Below are 18,197 nucleotides of genomic sequence, written 5' to 3' on the forward strand. Positions count from 1 at the left end.
TATAATGCTGTGGCCGTTGCCCTTACTCATATTTCTGGTCTCATGTGTTTTTGTTGGGGGAACGGGGGGAGAAGATTGGTCAGCAGTCAAGTAGGTAAACTGTGTTTCCAGGACATAGACAGGGTTTTTCCACTAAAGATTTATAGTGAATTCAACGAAAATGTCAAATTTAAGGCCAGAGTTACTGAACCGAACAGGGTGCATGACTTACTTAGAGAATGTTTCCAGTTTAGCTATTTTGACCTTAAATTTTGTGCTACCCTGATGCCTTAACCCCTTAAGGACCAAACTTCTGGAATAAAAGGGAATCATGACATGTCACACGTGTCATGTGTCCTTAAGGGGTTAAAGGGACACTAGGCATGTAAACACTTCATCTCACTGAAGTGGTTACAGTGTCTGGAGTCCTCTGTCATTGTCTTTCCATTCAGTACTAAATTATTTTTAATAGCTTAATGCTAAACAAGCATCTGCTACAGTGGGCTAATGAGGAAGCATTAGCCCGAGCACCAATGGCTGTGATTGGCTGAGAGTGTCAGCCATTAATTGCACTCTTCCTTATCCATACTAAATGATATTAGCAATCTCTGCTTTAGCCATACCTCCAGTTGGGGCTATGCAGTGGTTAGTGTTAAACTGATCAACAATGTTTAACATTTAATGGTGTGACAGAGCTAGGGGGCACTAGGCAATGCGATACTTGTTATAGTGCCTACCTAGAGTATCTCTTTAAGATGCAGGAATGCTGCCTATCATATAGCTTTCAATCAGAGAGGACCAGGAACACTTTCAGAAGTCATTACAACCTGGTTTCCATGGTTTCACAGGGCTTGATTTAAAGGACAAACGGTACAATGCAATATAAACACTACTACAGATAGTGATTGTAGTGAAATATATATACAATACTTAGCTTGATTGCTACAATACAGCCTCCCAAGATCGTTACCCAGAGAAGACGACCTTTTCATATAATCACAAACACTACAACAGAACTGCGGGATACGGCTGAGAGTAATTCTAAAAGGAACATACAAAATACATAGACATAGTGAAGTACAATTTAACACATATCATGCGCTGTATAAGAATGCACTCACAAGATAACGGAGAGTAAATCGCTCATAGGGTGCCTCCCCCGGTAGATAGGGGGGGCTGGTGATCCCTTGATTCCTCGTTGGATTCATTAATAATACTCAGGACTTCAAATGGGTAGTAGTAGAAAAAAATATGTTTTATTGATAAAAGGTGAATAATCACCATCAATAAAATATTAAAATAAATAAATATAACAACGGTATGGTCCTACGCGTTTCGTTCTATAAAGAACTTCCTCAGGGACCGTGTATAAAAATAAAACAATATACAATTATGACAGGTCAGAAATACATCCTATTCCCACCCTACCCAAGTCCTCTTTAAATAGGGCTACTCCCTAAGTCCATTGGTGGTTCCCGAGGTCCATCGCTTGATTGGTCCTGTAGATGGATAGTGCAGCTGTTTACCATTCTCCTTCTGTTGCTGGCAATCAAATTTGGCGCGTTCGGCTGACCAGAACCGGAAGTATAGATCGCATTGCACTTCCGCGTTCCGTATGCGTTCCACGTGCGTTCCACCTACGGTTAGTGTGCGTTCCACCTTTATTCTGTTGATTTCTCATAGTATGATCAAAGAAATCAACAGACAACAACATATTCTATCTACTGAAAGGAAAAAAGATGTTAATAACTTAATTTACAGTATATTTATTTTCTAATTCGGATCATAATAAATTTCCATCCTTGGACTGTCTATAAACAGTGAAATAGAATATTTAAAAAATGAAATGTGTATAACAGACACATTAATGTATATAATACATTCTTACAAAGATATGTATCATATTAGTTCAATGTGTGATGTGCACAGTGTAATAAATATTATCACTAATACCTATAAATTTAAACTCCTTAAAAGAAAAAAATGGACAATTAGAACAGTGGGCTGGAACTGAATGGGTTATTAGTTTTTTCTTAATGTTATTTAGGTGTTCTAATATTCTAACCTACAGAATCCTTTTTGTGCGTCCCACATACTGTTTTCCACACGGACATTGCAGCAGATAAACTACAAAGTCCGTGTGGCAACTAATTTCAGATTTCACCTTAAAGACCTCCCCCGAGACATTACTATGGAAGACCTTAGTTTTGAACAATGATGTGGTAAAGCAAGCCTTACAGATTCCACATCCCTTAAAAAAAACAGAACTTGAAGAAGAATTGATATTCCTGTGTTTAATGGCATAACTAGGGGCCAGTAGATTCTTGAGATTGTTATTCTTTTTATAGATCACCAGTGGGCGGTCAGATATAGAACCTCCCAAAACTGGGTCCTGCAGCAAAATGGGCCAGAATTCTTGTAGGCTCTTTTTAATTTTATGGTGGTCAGTATTGTACTGGGTTATAAATGACGATTTAAAATTTGCATTCTTATTTTTGGTCGAATTATATCGGTCCTCTAACAGGGAGTTACGTTGTAATGAGCCAATGGAACTAATTTCTTTTTAATTTCTTTATTGTAACCCCTATCAATGAGTTTTTTCTTTATATGTAGTGATTGGGCCTTAAAATCCCCAAAATTAGAGCAATTTCGTCTCACCCGTGTGAACTGACTTCTAGCTATGCCCCGTAGCCATGGTTTATGGTGGCAGCTTTGTTGATGTACAAAGCCATTACCATCCGTCGGTTTGAAAAAACACCTTGTTTGTATTTGATCTTGGTCACAAAAGAGGACAAGGTCCAAAAAATGAATTTCGTATTTGTTCCATTCTGGGGTGAAAACCAGATTGTACTGGTTCTCATTAAGGTAACAAACAAAATTCTGAAAATCAACCGAAGACCCCTTCCACATAATAATAACATCATTGATGTATCGCCGCCATAGGACCAGGCTCTCCCTCCAGCCATGCCCAGACCACACGAAGAGCTCCTCCCATCTTCTCATGTAGGTGTTGGCATAGCTGGGGGCGAACCTGGTACCCATGGCGGTCCCCGTGATCTGTAAATGATAACATCATTAAAGAAAAAATAATTGTGATCCAAAATAAATTGTACTGAAGAAAAAATAAACTCCCTGTGGTCTACCGATAGTGTGCTATCTTGGGACATGTAATAATCAACTGATTCCAGGCCCAAGGAATGGCTAATTACGGTATACAGAGAGGTCAGATCTAGTGTGGCCCAACTGTATTCCGACTTCCATTCAATACTTTCGAGTTCCTGTAAGAAAGATTTTGTATCGCGCATGGCGCATAAACCATGGCTACGGGGCATAGCTAGAAGTCAGTTCACACGGGTGAGACGAAATTGCTCTAATTTTGGGGATTTTAAGGCCCAATCACTACATATAAAGAAAAAACTAATTGATAGGGGTTACAATAAAAATTCATTGGATAAAGAAATTCGTTCCATTGGCTCATTACAACGTAACTCCCTGTTAGAGGACCGATATAATTCGACCAAAAATAAGAATGCAAATTTTAAATCGTCATTTATAACCCAGTACAATACTGACCACCATAAAATTAAAAAGAGCCTACAAGAATTCTGGCCCATTTTGCTGCAGGACCCAGTTTTGGGAGGTTCTATATCTGACCGCCCACTGGTGATCCATAAAAAGAATAACAATCTCAAGAATCTACTGGCCCCTAGTTATGCCATTAAACACAGGAATATCAATTCTTCTTCAAGTTCTGTTTTTTTTAAGGGATGTGGAATCTGTAAGGCTTGCTTTACCACATAATTGTTCAAAACTAAGGTCTTCCATAGTAATGTCTCAGGGGAGGTCTTTAAGGTGAAATCTTAAATTAGTTGCCACACGGACTTTGTAGTTTATCTGCTGCAATGTCCGTGTGGAAAACAGTATGTGGGACGCACAAAAAGGATTCTGAAGGTTAGAATATTAGAACACCTAAATAACATGAAGAAAAAACTAATAACCCATTCAGTTCCAGCCCACTGTTCTAATTGTCCATTTTTTTCTTTTAAGGAGTTTAAATTTATAGGTATTGAAAGAGTGTCTCCATTCTGGCGAGGAGGTGATAGGGTTCAAAAATTATCACAGAGGGAAACCTTCTGGATACATAAGTTGAATACCCTAGAGCCACAAGGCCTTAATATAGGGATTGATTTAGTATGTTTTCTGGATTAGGATTTATATGGTTTATATAATTTTTTGTTTTCACATTATTATGCTCATTTATATATATATTTCTTGTATCAGTGTGATTTTATGTAATCATATATAGTTGACATATTCATTATATCGAGTAAGTACAACTGTCGGACCTCCCTGGACCTTGGAGGCTCAACTGTATATATACACACACATTTGGGAATATTTTGATTCCCTCTTAATATCTAGTAACCACTAATGAAAAAAGGTTTAATATGTTTATATCATAATCAATTAAAATAATAGGTATATGTGTTATTACATTTAATATTGGAAATCACTTATAGGAACATTGCATATTTATTTATGTTCATTTTTTCAATACACATCACATTAGTGATAATATTTATTACACTGTGCACATCACACATTGAACTAATATGATACATATCTTTGTAAGAATGTATTATATACATTAATGTGTCTGTTATACACATTTCATTTTTTAAATATTCTATTTCACTGTTTATAGACAGTCCAAGGATGGAAATTTATTATGATCCGAATTAGAAAATAAATATACTGTAAATTAAGTTATTAACATCTTTTTTCCTTTCAGTAGATAGAATATGTTGTTGTCTGTTGATTTCTTTGATCATACTATGAGAAATCAACAGAATAAAGGTGGAACGCACACTAACCGTAGGTGGAACGCACGTGGAACGCATACGGAACGCGGAAGTGCAATGCGATCTATACTTCCGGTTCCGGTCAGCCGAACGCGCCAAATTTGATTGCCAGCAACAGAAGGAGAATGGTAAACAGCTGCACTATCCATCTACAGGACCAATCAAGCGATGGACCTCGGGAACCACCCCTGGAACCACCAATGGACTTAGGGAGTAGCCCTATTTAACCTCTTAAGGACACATGACGTGTGTGACACGTCATGATTCCATTTTATTCCAGAAGTTTGGTCCTTAAGGGGTTAAAGAGGACTTGGGTAGGGTGGGAATAGGATGTATTTCTGACCTGTCATAATTGTATATTGTTTTATTTTTATACACGGTCCCTGAGGAAGTTCTTTATAGAACGAAACGCGTAGGACCATACCGTTGTTATATTTATTTATTTTAATATTTTATTGATGGTGATTATTCACCTTTTATCAATAAAACATATTTTTTTCTACTACTACCCATTTGAAGTCCTGAGTATTATTAAAGAATCCAACGAGGAATCAAGGGATCACCAGCCCCCCCTATCTACCGGGGGAGGCACCCTATGAGCGATTTACTCTCCGTTATCTTGTGAGTGCATTCTTATACAGCGCATGATATGTGTTAAATTGTACTTCACTATGTCTATGTATTTTGTATGTTCCTTTTAGAATTACTCTCAGCCGTATCCCGCAGTTCTGTTGTAGTGTTTGTTGATTTAAAGGAACACTAAGTAGCAAGCAGTTTTGGTGTATTGATCAATCTCACTGCTTAACTCTCTGTCATTTAAGAGTTAAATTACTTTTGTTTCTGTAGCCCTAACAATACCTCTCCTGTCTGTAACTCACACAGCCTATTAAAAAAAAGTTTATTTTCATCAGATCTTACAGGACAGAGGGTTTAATTTGGATGTTTTAATGCTTACAGTGTCCCTTTAACATACCTCCAAGTGCCCCTATTTAAGAAGGACAGTCCATATTTTAGACCCAAATCCATCTATCCCTCTTTTCAAGGAGCTACATATTGTTGCTGTGTCTGAGTGTATAACAGAGCTCCACGTCAATAATACTCACAGTAATGTGTCTTTAAACTACAATAAATGTGTGTAGACATCAGTCTGTTTAAATAAGATACATCGCTCTTGTTGTAAATTACATTTAAATTGCAAAAACTTTTATTAGTAAGTCACCTAAGAGTTCTTCAACTGGTCTCACCCCCACTCACACCCCTAAAATAAAAAATAAAGTGTTACTCTTTGTCCATTTGAGATCTTGGAAAGTATGCTTTAAGATAACACGAATTTAAATGCAATGTTGAAAATCCATTTTTACTCCATGATCATAGCAGACCTGTTTAGGCAGTTACATAACCATATTGGCCCCGTGGGCTCATCATGTGATGTGGCATAATGTGTTTATTTGTATATTAATGACTTCAAAGTACACAGACGTTTGTCGCTGTTAAAGAGGCCATATAATAGATTTTTGAGTAAGTGTGCCAAACAATGCGGACAGCACGGAGAGGATTTTCTATTCTGTAAAGATTAAACATCAACTGGTATTAGAATTAAAGGGTTCTCCAGTAGAAACTCATGCAAATCTACATGTTATGATAAGTCAGCCACTACATTTTGCAATACAACATTTCACAGAGCAAAGACTGCTTTTGTCAAATTATGAATGTAAGTTTGGACTACAGAAATCTTAATGCAGGGAAAAAAAATAAATTTTTTTGGCTTGTTTCCCTCCCCCCTCCCCCCACACATAAAAGGTTATATATATTTATGGTCGGAAACACGATAGTAGTATGTATCAATTAGTGGTGGTGATAAGACGGTAGGCCTGTAAAGGGGCGAGGTGGGTGGGATGACCTGAAATAGAATGGCCAAAGTAAGAGGGGGGAAATTTTTATAGGACAAACCCCTCCCACTAATATAGGCCTTTGGCCTTGAGCAGCATTCTGCTTATATTACGGTATATTATTATATATATGGTTATGTAAAATGCCCCTTGGTTGAATGTTCTTAGTATACACAATGCCAATGAAAATTATTTAAAACTATACAAATACTTAAATGTTACATTAAAAATACGAAGGAGAGAGAGAGAGAGAGAGAGAGAGAGAGAGAGAGAGAGAGAGAGAGAGAGAGAGAGAGAGAGAGAGATTCAGTCAGAGGGTAAGACATGAACAACAATGACAGAGAAATCAAAGAAATCAAGAAGGAATGAAAAAAGAAAATTTAGAGCCCTAAATACTTACAACCCTTGGCTGCCATTTGAAAATGTAAGCTAATTTATAAACCCTTACGCACTTTGCATTCAGGGAATGCAATTTATATTCCAAACAGCCTTATTTTGTAATGCCAGCAGATATGCTTCCAATTGTATTAGTAGATCGGTTCTTTTGAATATTGATGATAACCAAAAAAATAAAAAGAAATAAAGAAATAACTGCACCCGTGGTAAACCTATAATCTACAGATTTATCATCTCACTTTGTTGTCTCAGACACACAATCAACCTAACATGCATTGAACAAAATGTATTAACTGCACTTACACGTCCTTTTAATTGTTAACTATTGTATTTTGTATCCTTGAAGGCATTTAAAGATTGGTTTGGGTTCGACATTAAATTAGAACATATCGGACCTTTAATAAGAGCGGATGGCATTTTACACTGTCTATAGCTAGAGGCCGAAACTATAGATTTTACCTTCATCGATAAGTTTGTCGACTCACAGCATGACTCCTCTTCTCCAACACCTCCACCTGAGTCACAGGAATTCCTCTGTTTCTAGAATTTTACCCTTTCGCACCCAGCGTTAAATGCATGAATCAAACAGCCAAGAATACAACTGTGAGGTTCTTAGCCATGAATCGAGAACAAGCAGAAAACAAAAGATTGTTGACATTGCACCGCTCCAACAAGCATGGCAAACACACACTTACATAGATCCTTCTCCAACAAAATGTGTTAAAAGGAGAGCGTGACTTGTAAACAGAAATGTTACATTAGTAGGGGATCAAACTATATGGTCATGGACTGACCTGGGAACTTGTGTTAACCGACTGAGTGCTGATTAAAGAATTAATTACACCCTGGCATTTAAATAAGTGAACACAAGAAGATATATATCACTCACTATCTATCAACAAAGCAAGAATATTTACCACTTCTTAATGCAAGCCCTCCCCCGCCCCAACATTCTCAATTTCAGCAGGACAGTCCAGATTTCAGTGTCCTGTCCCACCATCCCGATTTTGTACCCTGGTGTCCTGCACTCAGTGACACCAGATTATTGTCATCAGGGCAGCACATAATTAGACATGCTCGCACTGTAAATAGCACTAGGATCCTGCAGAGAACCCTTCAGCAGCACACTCTGTGTGGTCATGTAGGTTGGGGGCCAGACAGACCCCTCCAGTAAGCGGCCTGCCCCTTTATGTAGGTGGGCCCATCCATTATGGGCGTCACCAGTAAAGTCCCGATCTCATACCCCCTTAATGTTATAAGACATGCCTAAATACATGATTATTGATATTATTCACTAAATAAAAAAGTTTTGGGAAAATTGTAGGACAAAATACACAAATTATATATGATTACCGTGTGGTAAATACCATCAATCATGCTCAACGGAAGATAATCAACACTTACATTTAGTCTGCAAAAGTGTGAACTGGTGAAATTTTTAAGTGAATTTTAAATGTTAGGCCAGAACAGAAAAACGAAAAACAGCTGATTTGGAAGTTTGGCCTAAAAGTCAAATTCCTGAAAACTCTTATCTAAGTGAATATGCCTCAAAGTAGCTTTCTATCCAAATATCCATCCATTTTCTGAAGAAAAACAAACAGTCATTGTGATCTCGCTTGTGCTTTTCAGAGTATTAATATTGTATACAACAGACCATCCTGTCTGCAATGACAACCTCGGTTCATAGTTTTATGAAATTCTACTCTTAACTAAAGACACAGTAAATCCCAGATGAGCAGTTCAGCCTCTGTGGGCCTCGTCAGCAAGAGGTATCTGACAGGTCTCCAAACACGGTGAGCTCAAGCTCATCACCTGGAATTCTGCTTTGGCCCTTAGGGAGGCAACACTAAGGTCATTTCAATGCAGCTAAAAAAATGTAAACACACTCAAATAAAAGTATCCAACAATCAATTGTCTGCTCTACGGGTTACGAGGCATTTAGGGTGCCATTTCAATTTAGCACTTTTGTGGCCTACACCGACCTTATTCTTAAAATCTCCTTTATTTTCATCCCATGGGACTGGCATGGCAGACTAACTGTATTTATTGAACGTATAACATCGAAGCCCGCGGAAACCAATTTGATTTATGTCTTGTTTGTGGCAGTTTTGTTCTCTGTCTACAAGAACGCGCCTGAAGAAGACAAATTGTCAGGAGCAAGGTGTGCAAGTGTGTATCTAATTGAGAGTACTGGGGATTCATTATCTCACTGTATTCCCTGCGATTTACTGTAGCTTATTTATCCTCGTGTATGATTGGCAGGAACCTGTCAGAACATCGTTGCTTGGAAGCTAGAGACAGGTGAATGTGACCCAGGTTACACGTTCTAACAATATCATTATAGTTTGTTCCCGTTCACAGGACAAGTAACGGCAGACATATAGACAGTTCTCAGAATAGAATGGAGCTAGATAAAACAGAAACTCTACATGGTAGTCGTGTTATCGGCTCACCAGATGTTTGTTAACTGCATGTGCCGTGATCCTCAGTCAGCCTTTTACCAGTTTCTTAAATAAACTGGAAATGTAACCATCCTAGGCAGCTGCCCAATGAGGTATCAACCCTGCCACATATACTGTAACTTATAGTACATTAAAAAATACATTAAAAAAAGTATTTATAAAAAAAAAAAAAAAAAAAAAAAAAAAAATTATTTTATTTAGCTATTGGGTTCTTTGAAAACATCGCAAGTAACATTATTTTTAATGCTGTTGAAGTGTTTGGCCTCAGGACCCACATGAAGAACTGCAAATATGTTACTAGCAACAGTTGCCTTTTAGTGTGCTTACAAAAGAACACAGAAAAATAAAATAAAAATCAATAACTGAATGGAAAACATGATAATAATATGAAGGTACAGGATGGATACAATGACATTTTCCTTTTGTCTTCATGTCCTGGGGTATTACCCAACTCAATATTATGCAATGTATTGATCTTTTTTCATAACCATAAAATTTAAAGTGATCCTGTCATATCAGGTTCACGGTCATTAAGTGATACATTTCTATGCTTTGAGAGCTCTTGCAGTCGTACTTACATGTTACCCTTGCCCCAGCACCACCGTTTGTCTGTAGTGGTTAAATTATTTTAACACTCATCCTACCTGTCGCCAGCTCTCTGAAACAGTTAGCGATGCTTGAGGATACTTCCCGAAGCATGGCAACCCTCTCTGATCATGCCAAATTATTGACTTCACTGCCAATACACTGGCATTAGAACGTCATATACTCTGGTTCCCCTACAAAATAAATACTTGGCTGAGAGTAACCTAGCGCCACGGTCAGAGCACCGCCTTTAGGGGGCTCTATTGTTCGCCCTGTCACTCAGCCCTGTAGAATGCCAGAAAGCAACAGAAAAGTCACAAAAATAATATATAATGGAAGAGACTTTCACAAATGATACTCCACAGGAGGAAAAAAAAAAAAATATACAAAAAAGGATGGGAAGCTCAAAATGAAACAAATAATAATAATAATAATAATAATAGTAAAAAAATATATATATAGATCACTTTAATTGATAAACTTTTTGATAGCCCCCAATAGCCATGCACACCATAATAAAGGGCCAAACTGTTCTCCCTATCTCCTCTTTCGGTCTCTTTGGGCAATTGTCTGTGTTTGAATTAGTTTGTTTTTTTAATGAGTATAATAAACAAAAGCCCCCCGACTCCCCCCCCCCCAAAAAAACGCTAATATATATATATATATATATATATATATATATATATATATATATATACACACACACACACACACACACACACACACACACACATATATATATATTCTCAGATTAAGTATTCTTAGTAGAACTTAGATGATATATATGTTAGGGTGTCTGGGAGAGTAATATTTCCTTGTATGTGGTTACAGTTGGCCAAGCATCATGGCAGTTATAAGTTTATGAGAGCAGGGGGTCTATATTCTAATCTAAATGGTTCAACAGCCATCCTTAGGAATCCCAATCAGTGAAGGTTCTCTTGATCTGCCCAGACACACGGGAGTATTTTAAAATTAAATGAGACGGACAGCACTAGCCACACCTTCCTTGCAAATAATCCTAAAATTATCGCACACAGTGCAAAGAAAATCTTCTAAATCTGTCTGAACAATACACACGCCAACTTCAAAGCTGAACTGCTCCTCCAAAAACATCAACATGCAATACATGCCAACTGCTTCATATTTCCAAAAGACAGTTCCTAATTTTCATTCCTTATCCAAAATTACCCATCCTGTCCAGCACTGGCACCAGGTTTTAACGTTGTGGATGTCTTTACAGCATTGTAGTCGAGTAATTTTTCAGTAGCATTTAACCAAGCCTATTTTTAATGGGGGTATATCCAAGAACGTCAGGTCTCTTGTCTCCAGCCTTTGCAAGCCCTTCCTATTCTATCCCATACCAGATGTTCTGTCGCTGTCCAATCACAGACTTCCCAATGTAGCTAAATAAGACGTCTTTCTAAGGCAGGTGGAAATTGAGTAATGACCTGCCTCTTCACTGAGCTAACCAAACTAGGAAGTAACAGGACGGTCGTCTGATTGACAGCCAGGAGGGTGTAACCAGGTTAATATATAAAAGTGCCAATTTCTATTGCAATCTGCACTTTTTTTTCCCCTTCTTCATTTTACAAAGAGGACACACTCTTCACACATAAAGCACTTCAGCAAGCTAACATGCTTTAGGGGTCTGGAGTGTTCCTTTAATTGTTAATGGTGCCATACATGTATGGGTGCCATCCCATTTTGGAGCGGTTTAATGTAAAGCGAGGCTCTCCCTGACACTTGGAGACCGCCCCTTCTGCAGGCGTACCAACTATGAGGATATTACACATGTGTGAAATTGTCCATCCTTTGACTGTAACACTAGACTGGGAGTGCAATGAGCCGATTTGTCCAGCACCTTCAGCCAATCAAACACATCCAAGTTGACACAGATAATGCAAAAGTAAATTTAACATTATCAGTGTGTCAGTGTGACAAATTGTGGTGAGCAGACAGTGGGATTACAAACATTTACCTAAACAGAGTTTGTTTTATAAACCAGGAAATGTGTAGAATCGACAACACAGCCAAATTGAAAAAAATAAAATAAAATAAATCAGAGCTGGAAAAGGTTTCTGATTAAGCTATATTCACCTAAAATGTGCAAAAATCAGTTTTGAGGAAAAGAAACAAAACAAAGCTGCAACAAAATTTCAACAAGGCTATTCATCAACTTAACTTTTTCAGGAATTGATGGATGGATTTTACATTTTAATCATAAGAACGAGCTGACCATATTTTTATATGTTAGCAAGTTTAGTTTTTTTTTTTTTTTAATTGTAGAGAAGAGTCACCTGCAGGCCTTAGGACATTTTATTATTATTATTATTGCGATTTATATAGCGCCAACAGATTCCGTAGCGCTTTACAATATTATAAGAGGGGGGATTTAACTATAAATAGGACAATTACAAGAAAACTTACAGGAACGATAGGTTGAAGAGGACCCTGCTCAAACGAGCTTACAGTCTATAGGAGGTGGGGTGTAAAACACATAAGGACAGGGAATAGAAGTCAAATAAGGTGGGAGTGAAGCAGAGCTGGAGGAGAGAGTAGAGTGCTGCCCTATAGGAGAGAGCAAGAGACAGGTATGTGAGGTAGAGGTTAGTCTGGGAGGCCATAAGCTTTCCTAAAGGGATGGGTTTTAAGGCACTTAAAGGGACACTCCAGGCACCCAGACCACTTCTGCTCATTGGAGTGGTCTAAGTGCCAACTCCCACTACTCCTAACCCTGCAAGTGTAATTATTGCAGTTTTTGTATAAACTGCAATAATTACCTTGCAGGGTTAACTCCACCTATAGTGGCTGTCTACTAGACAGCCACTAGAGGTCACTTCCTGATTTGTAGCAAGGATTTTCCTTGCTAGAGCGTCGCTGGACGTCCTCACGCTGTGTGAGGACCTCCAGCGTCGCTCATTTCCCCATAGGAAAGCATTGAAAATCTTTTTCAATGCTTTCCTATGGGGAGCGCTAATGCGCATGTGCATTAGGTCTCCTCGGCCGGTGGGCGGGATCAGTCTCGCCCACCGGAATCACAGGGAGGAGCGGCGCGGAGGAGGAGGCAGCGACAAGGGACATCGACGCTGCCTCAGGTAAGTGACTGAAGGGGTTTTCACCCCTTCAGTAACTGGGGATTGGTGGGTGGGAGGGAGAGGGACCCTCCAGTGCGAGGAAAACCGATTGTTTTCCTGGCACTGGAGTTTCCCTTTTAATGATTGAAGACTAGGGGAGAGTCTGATGGCAGTAGGCAGGCTACTCCATAGGAAGGGAGCCGCCCGTGCGAAGTCCTGCACGCATGAGTTGGCTGTACGGGTGCGAGCAGCGGACAGGAGGTGGTCACGGGCAGAGCGGAGAGACCGAGAAGGGGCATACCTATGGATCTTTGAAGAGATATTAGAGGGGCTAGAATTGTTTAGTGCTTTATAGGTATGGGTTAGCACTTTGAATTGACTCCTATAGGATACAGGAAGCCAATGTAAGGACTGACAGAGGGGTGAGGTGTGAGAGGACCGACTAGAGAGGAAAATCAGTCTGGTGGCAGCATTCATTACAGACTGTAGCGGGGCAATACGGCTATTGGAAAGACCAATTAGGAGAGAGTTACAATAGTCCATGCGAGAGATTACTAGAGCATGGACAAGCTCTTTAGTAGCATCTTATGTAAGAGAAGGGCGGATGCGGGCAACATTCTATATATATTACATTCTATTAGATTAAAGAGAGTTCTCTCTTGTGATTTATAGCATTTTCCCCACTGACTTCTCTGATGAAGTGTGAAAATACAATAGATAAGCAATGTAATAGAATCCAGCCCAAAATCATTAACAGATCATAAAATGAATATCCAATTCAATAAAAGCAATCTTCACTCCTGCATAATGTGTTCTCTTTGGGCTTTCAAACCTACCATGTTTAATACAACACATCACTTCATGCTGAAGGCAAACACATGAAAAGTTCTGCCCTGCTGTATGTAGCATTCATAAACTGCAGGAGAGAACTCTGTTAACTAAAGCAGAGCCTCTATGGGATTCCTCCTTTATTAAACATTAATCTATTTATCTCCAGCAGTATTTAATTCCTAGATACTAAAGGGCAGGACTTTTCATGTGCTGTCCAACCCCATTAGTCACATGAGTCCAGGAAAAATAACCATGGTTGATTTAGCACTCCTACTTCCACCTGTCCAAACCACACACTGAAGGCTACAAAGTATCTTATTAGAATGCTCATCAAACACAGTACAATCATGGTATTTGAACAGCTTTTAATTCAAAGTGAAACTTTATCATCAAGTTAATATGCTGTCACACTGTTACCATGTTTACCAAAAACAAAGTTCTCTGAGAAATAAGGGGGAGGGGGTGATGTGTGATAAACATGATTCTAACATGCAGTAACACCGTGAACACAGGGTACAGTGACCCAGTTAGGCAGAGGAGCTTATTTAAGGTAAGGGGGGGATGGTGTGGGTAAGGTGGGATCTCTATGAGATATAGAAGGATAAAGTTTGTCTTACCTGGTGATGTCACTTTGTGGCCCCTTGTCCCGCTGCAGGTGCTCTGTCATAGGTTTCAGTTCAGTTACAATTAAACGAATACAATTGTATCTCTCGCTCTGATCTGTGATTGGATCTAGGGACAGACGGCCACATCTCCCATGATATTCATTTAGGGAAGTCAACACCTGTCTTTCTTCCTGAATGTGTGTTCCCCGCCCTCTTGGCTGATTCCCTCCCATGTTTTCTGCATTACCTGCTCCACAGGACTTTAAACCTTTATTAAGTCAGATATTCCTCTCCCCCTCTCTCCCCCTCTCTCCCCCTCTCTCCCCCTCTCTCCCCCTCTCTCCCCCCTCTCTCCCCCCTCTCTCCCCCCTCTCTCCCCCCTCTCTCTCCCCTCTCTCTCCCCTCTCTCTCCCCTCTCTCTCCCCTCTCTCCCCTTCTAGGCAGCACTCACCCCAGTATCTAGCTATAACGTATTCATTCACAGAGGGGGGAAGGGTCTAGCACACTCACTAAAACAAGCACATGATGTTTCATTATTGTTTGCTGAATTGCAATCATTCTACTTTAATTCTCACATGGAAAAAAAAACAAAACTTAAAAACTATTAAAAATAATTCATTTGAAAAACATAAAAAAATTCCAAAACATTAAAGGGCCACTATAGGCACCCAGACCACTTCAGCTTATTGAGGAGGTCTGGGTGCACTGTTCAAGATCCCTGCAATTGTAATTATAGCAGTTTTTGATCAACTGTAATATTACCTTTGAGGGTTAACTCCAGCTCCAGTGACTGTCTACCAGACAACCACTAGAGGCGATTCTGATTGTTAGGTGACTTTTTGTCGCCTAACACACGCTGGATGTCCTCACACTATGCATGAGGACAGTCAGCATCACCCAAAGCCCCTCATAAAAGCAATATGCAATGCTTTTTTACTATGGGGGAAGTCCTAATGCGAGCGTGGTGCTATTAGGCACCACCCACTGGCTCATGTCGGTGGCTCCTGAACTTGTTATAAGGTGACAGAAGGGGTTTTTAAGTTCACCCACTGTTTTACCTCCTTTTACGGACAACTAAGAGAGCACTATTTGGAGGGGAGGTATAGGGGGACGTTTCCAACAATCGCTACCTAAGTGCCAAGTTGGGCCTCTCTTTTCCAGCCCACAAGGATACCCATTTAAAGACCGGCACTTGGCCGCGAACAGCCCGGATCTCCACGCCAGATCGAGATGTGAACAGTGCCCAGTGAAAACTTTATTTAATGATCTCTCAGGCTTGGCACTTCCATTCTGGCTAATCTTTGGACAATATCCTCGGGGGGAATCAAGATCTGCCGGGGGATGTGTGATTCATGTTGTGAATGGGCATATTTGACAGTTTTAGATGAATCACCCTGTAAGCGCCCTGACCAGCGCTACTTCCACATGGAACTCTTTTTCTTTTTCAATTCTTTATTTTCTGTGCAAAATGTATTGATTTTACAACTGTTTGCCGCAATGGCCATATAAAAAAATCAACGGTATAACATGTTACAGGTGAAGCATATTGAAGGTACATTTTGGCACATGTTTTTTGTTATAGCAGGGCTATTGGGTTTTAACGGTGTGTAGTCGCTACCTAAAAGTAGTGTGTGAGACACTCAGTAGACGTTGTCACCACTATCTTGGCCTGGTCGTATTGGTGTGCCTCAAGCACCGAGTCTATTGAGACTGGTGTTCGTCGGTGCCCTCTACCAGGCGATATTCCTGGGGTATTTCCCCGTGTGCGGAACAGGGCTTATTGTGTGTACCTATGAGATAGTCGAGTAGGCTTCCGTCATGTAGTGACTCGCTTGGTTAGGTCTATACGTGGGTGGTCTAGTTGTGTATGTTAGGTCCGAGCTAATAAGGGTTTCCACATGGAACTCTTATCAGCGTTTCTTCTACAAACCAGGGATCAAGGCGCTATATTCCCAGATTGGGCGCTCAACCATGGACTATCCAGGGGTATATAATGTGTGGGGGTTTGTTTATGATTGTGTTCTGTGGTTCCTTTACATCATGACATGACAAATCCCAGATGTTTGTCCTGGTGCCTGGGTGTTTGTCAGCCTGTTCAGTGGCTGCGTACTCATTCCCCCCCCCCCCCCCACGTATCACTGCGATGTCCGTAGGAGGTGACGAGGGAGCTACAATCTTGCTGCCCTGCTTCCTCGTGCGCGCTGCGTAAATCTGGCGCTGGCATCACTAAACAGTGCATGAGGGAGCAGAGCAGGAAGATCACAGCAGCCACACTGAACCCCAGCTCTCCCAAAAGTAGGGAGTGTGGGTGGACTTAAATAAAAAAAAAATTATAATATTTTCTGAGTATGTGAAAGAATGTGTGTCTGTATGTCAGTGTGTTAAATCAGTTTGTGTGTGTATGTCTGTCACTGAGTGTCATGTGCTGCGGCCCTTTAACAACATTCCCATCAGATGGCCGTAAGTGTACGAGCCACCAGCTGGCCACACCGGCTGTAGTTTTGTCAGTGTCATACAGGGTCAATTTTATTCTCATTTATAGAGATAAGGATTTAGAGGGACAAATCCACTTGTACCAAGAAATTTCCATTTTAATTGCCCAGGAGTGCCGCTAAAATGCATTTCTAAGTATTGGTACTGCCGTAAAGACCAAAATATATACAAAATGCAGATTAAGGAACAACACACTCCAAAAAATAGAACTTTTAATTTTACAAGGCTACTTAACATAACCTGCCTTGTCAAACAAATATGGGGATTCCATTGCACCATATGGCCATATTGTGTCCCCAATTCCCCTTTTTTTCTGTGTAGATTTGGAATCCAGACCAGATTCCTAGTGGGCTAAGCACAACACCCATCCACTATAGTCTGTGGTCCCAAATCCAGTGGTTTCGAAAACAAAGATTAGAATGTAAGCTTATAAGGATTAGAAAAAGGCTAGGCCAAAAATACTGGCCAGATTAAGCGTTAAAATTAAATTATTTGTTTTTTCTTCAAACTTTTTTTTCCTCTGGAACAAAAATTGCTTTGCAAACAATTGCTCATAAAATGTGCCTTGGTGCTAGATTAGCTCACTCATCATCTGCTGGTGTTGATGCAATTTAGTCCTGAAAAGCCATATCATGTTATTTATAGAAGAAATTTGCCTTCACCGTATTTTCATTTTTCCTACTGATATCATTCCAATTGATTATTTAGGATGTTTATTATCTTCACTCTGTAAAAGAAAGTAAGCTTTTCTCTTCCCTCGGGGACATACGTTGAGATATATTTATAGTCCCTCACAGTACTTTACAGTATTATTTGAAAAGAAAAACATTCTAATAGGATTAACGTAACGAAAAGAAAGGGGAAAAACCTTGGAGAGAGAGAGAATGAAAAGACAGCGAGAAATTAGAGAGAGAGAGACATATAATTAGGATCGGACGGAATTCCTGATTAGAACGCTTTATGATGCCCTGGTGCCAAAACTGAGAAGGCTGGATATGTAATAATGATTTATTTAAAGTGG

The 18,197-nt window shown here is 39.6% G+C and overlaps 1 protein-coding gene across 2 annotated transcripts in view; it reads right to left on the reverse strand.

The window, feature by feature from the left end:
• The window catches only part of TMEM184A (transmembrane protein 184A), a 62,651-nt gene extending 47,764 nt beyond the window's left edge, over positions 1-14,887 (reverse strand). For both annotated transcript variants that reach the window (XM_063428919.1, XM_063428918.1), the window contains exon 1: positions 14,696-14,887. The gene's annotated coding sequence lies outside the window, so the exon portion shown is untranslated. The remainder of the gene's footprint in view (positions 1-14,695) is intronic.
• Positions 14,888-18,197: the final 3,310 nt, after the last annotated feature.

Source organism: Pelobates fuscus, chromosome 8 (assembly GCF_036172605.1).
Source record: "Pelobates fuscus isolate aPelFus1 chromosome 8, aPelFus1.pri, whole genome shotgun sequence".
In the NCBI taxonomy this organism is placed as follows: Eukaryota; Metazoa; Chordata; class Amphibia; order Anura; family Pelobatidae; genus Pelobates; species Pelobates fuscus.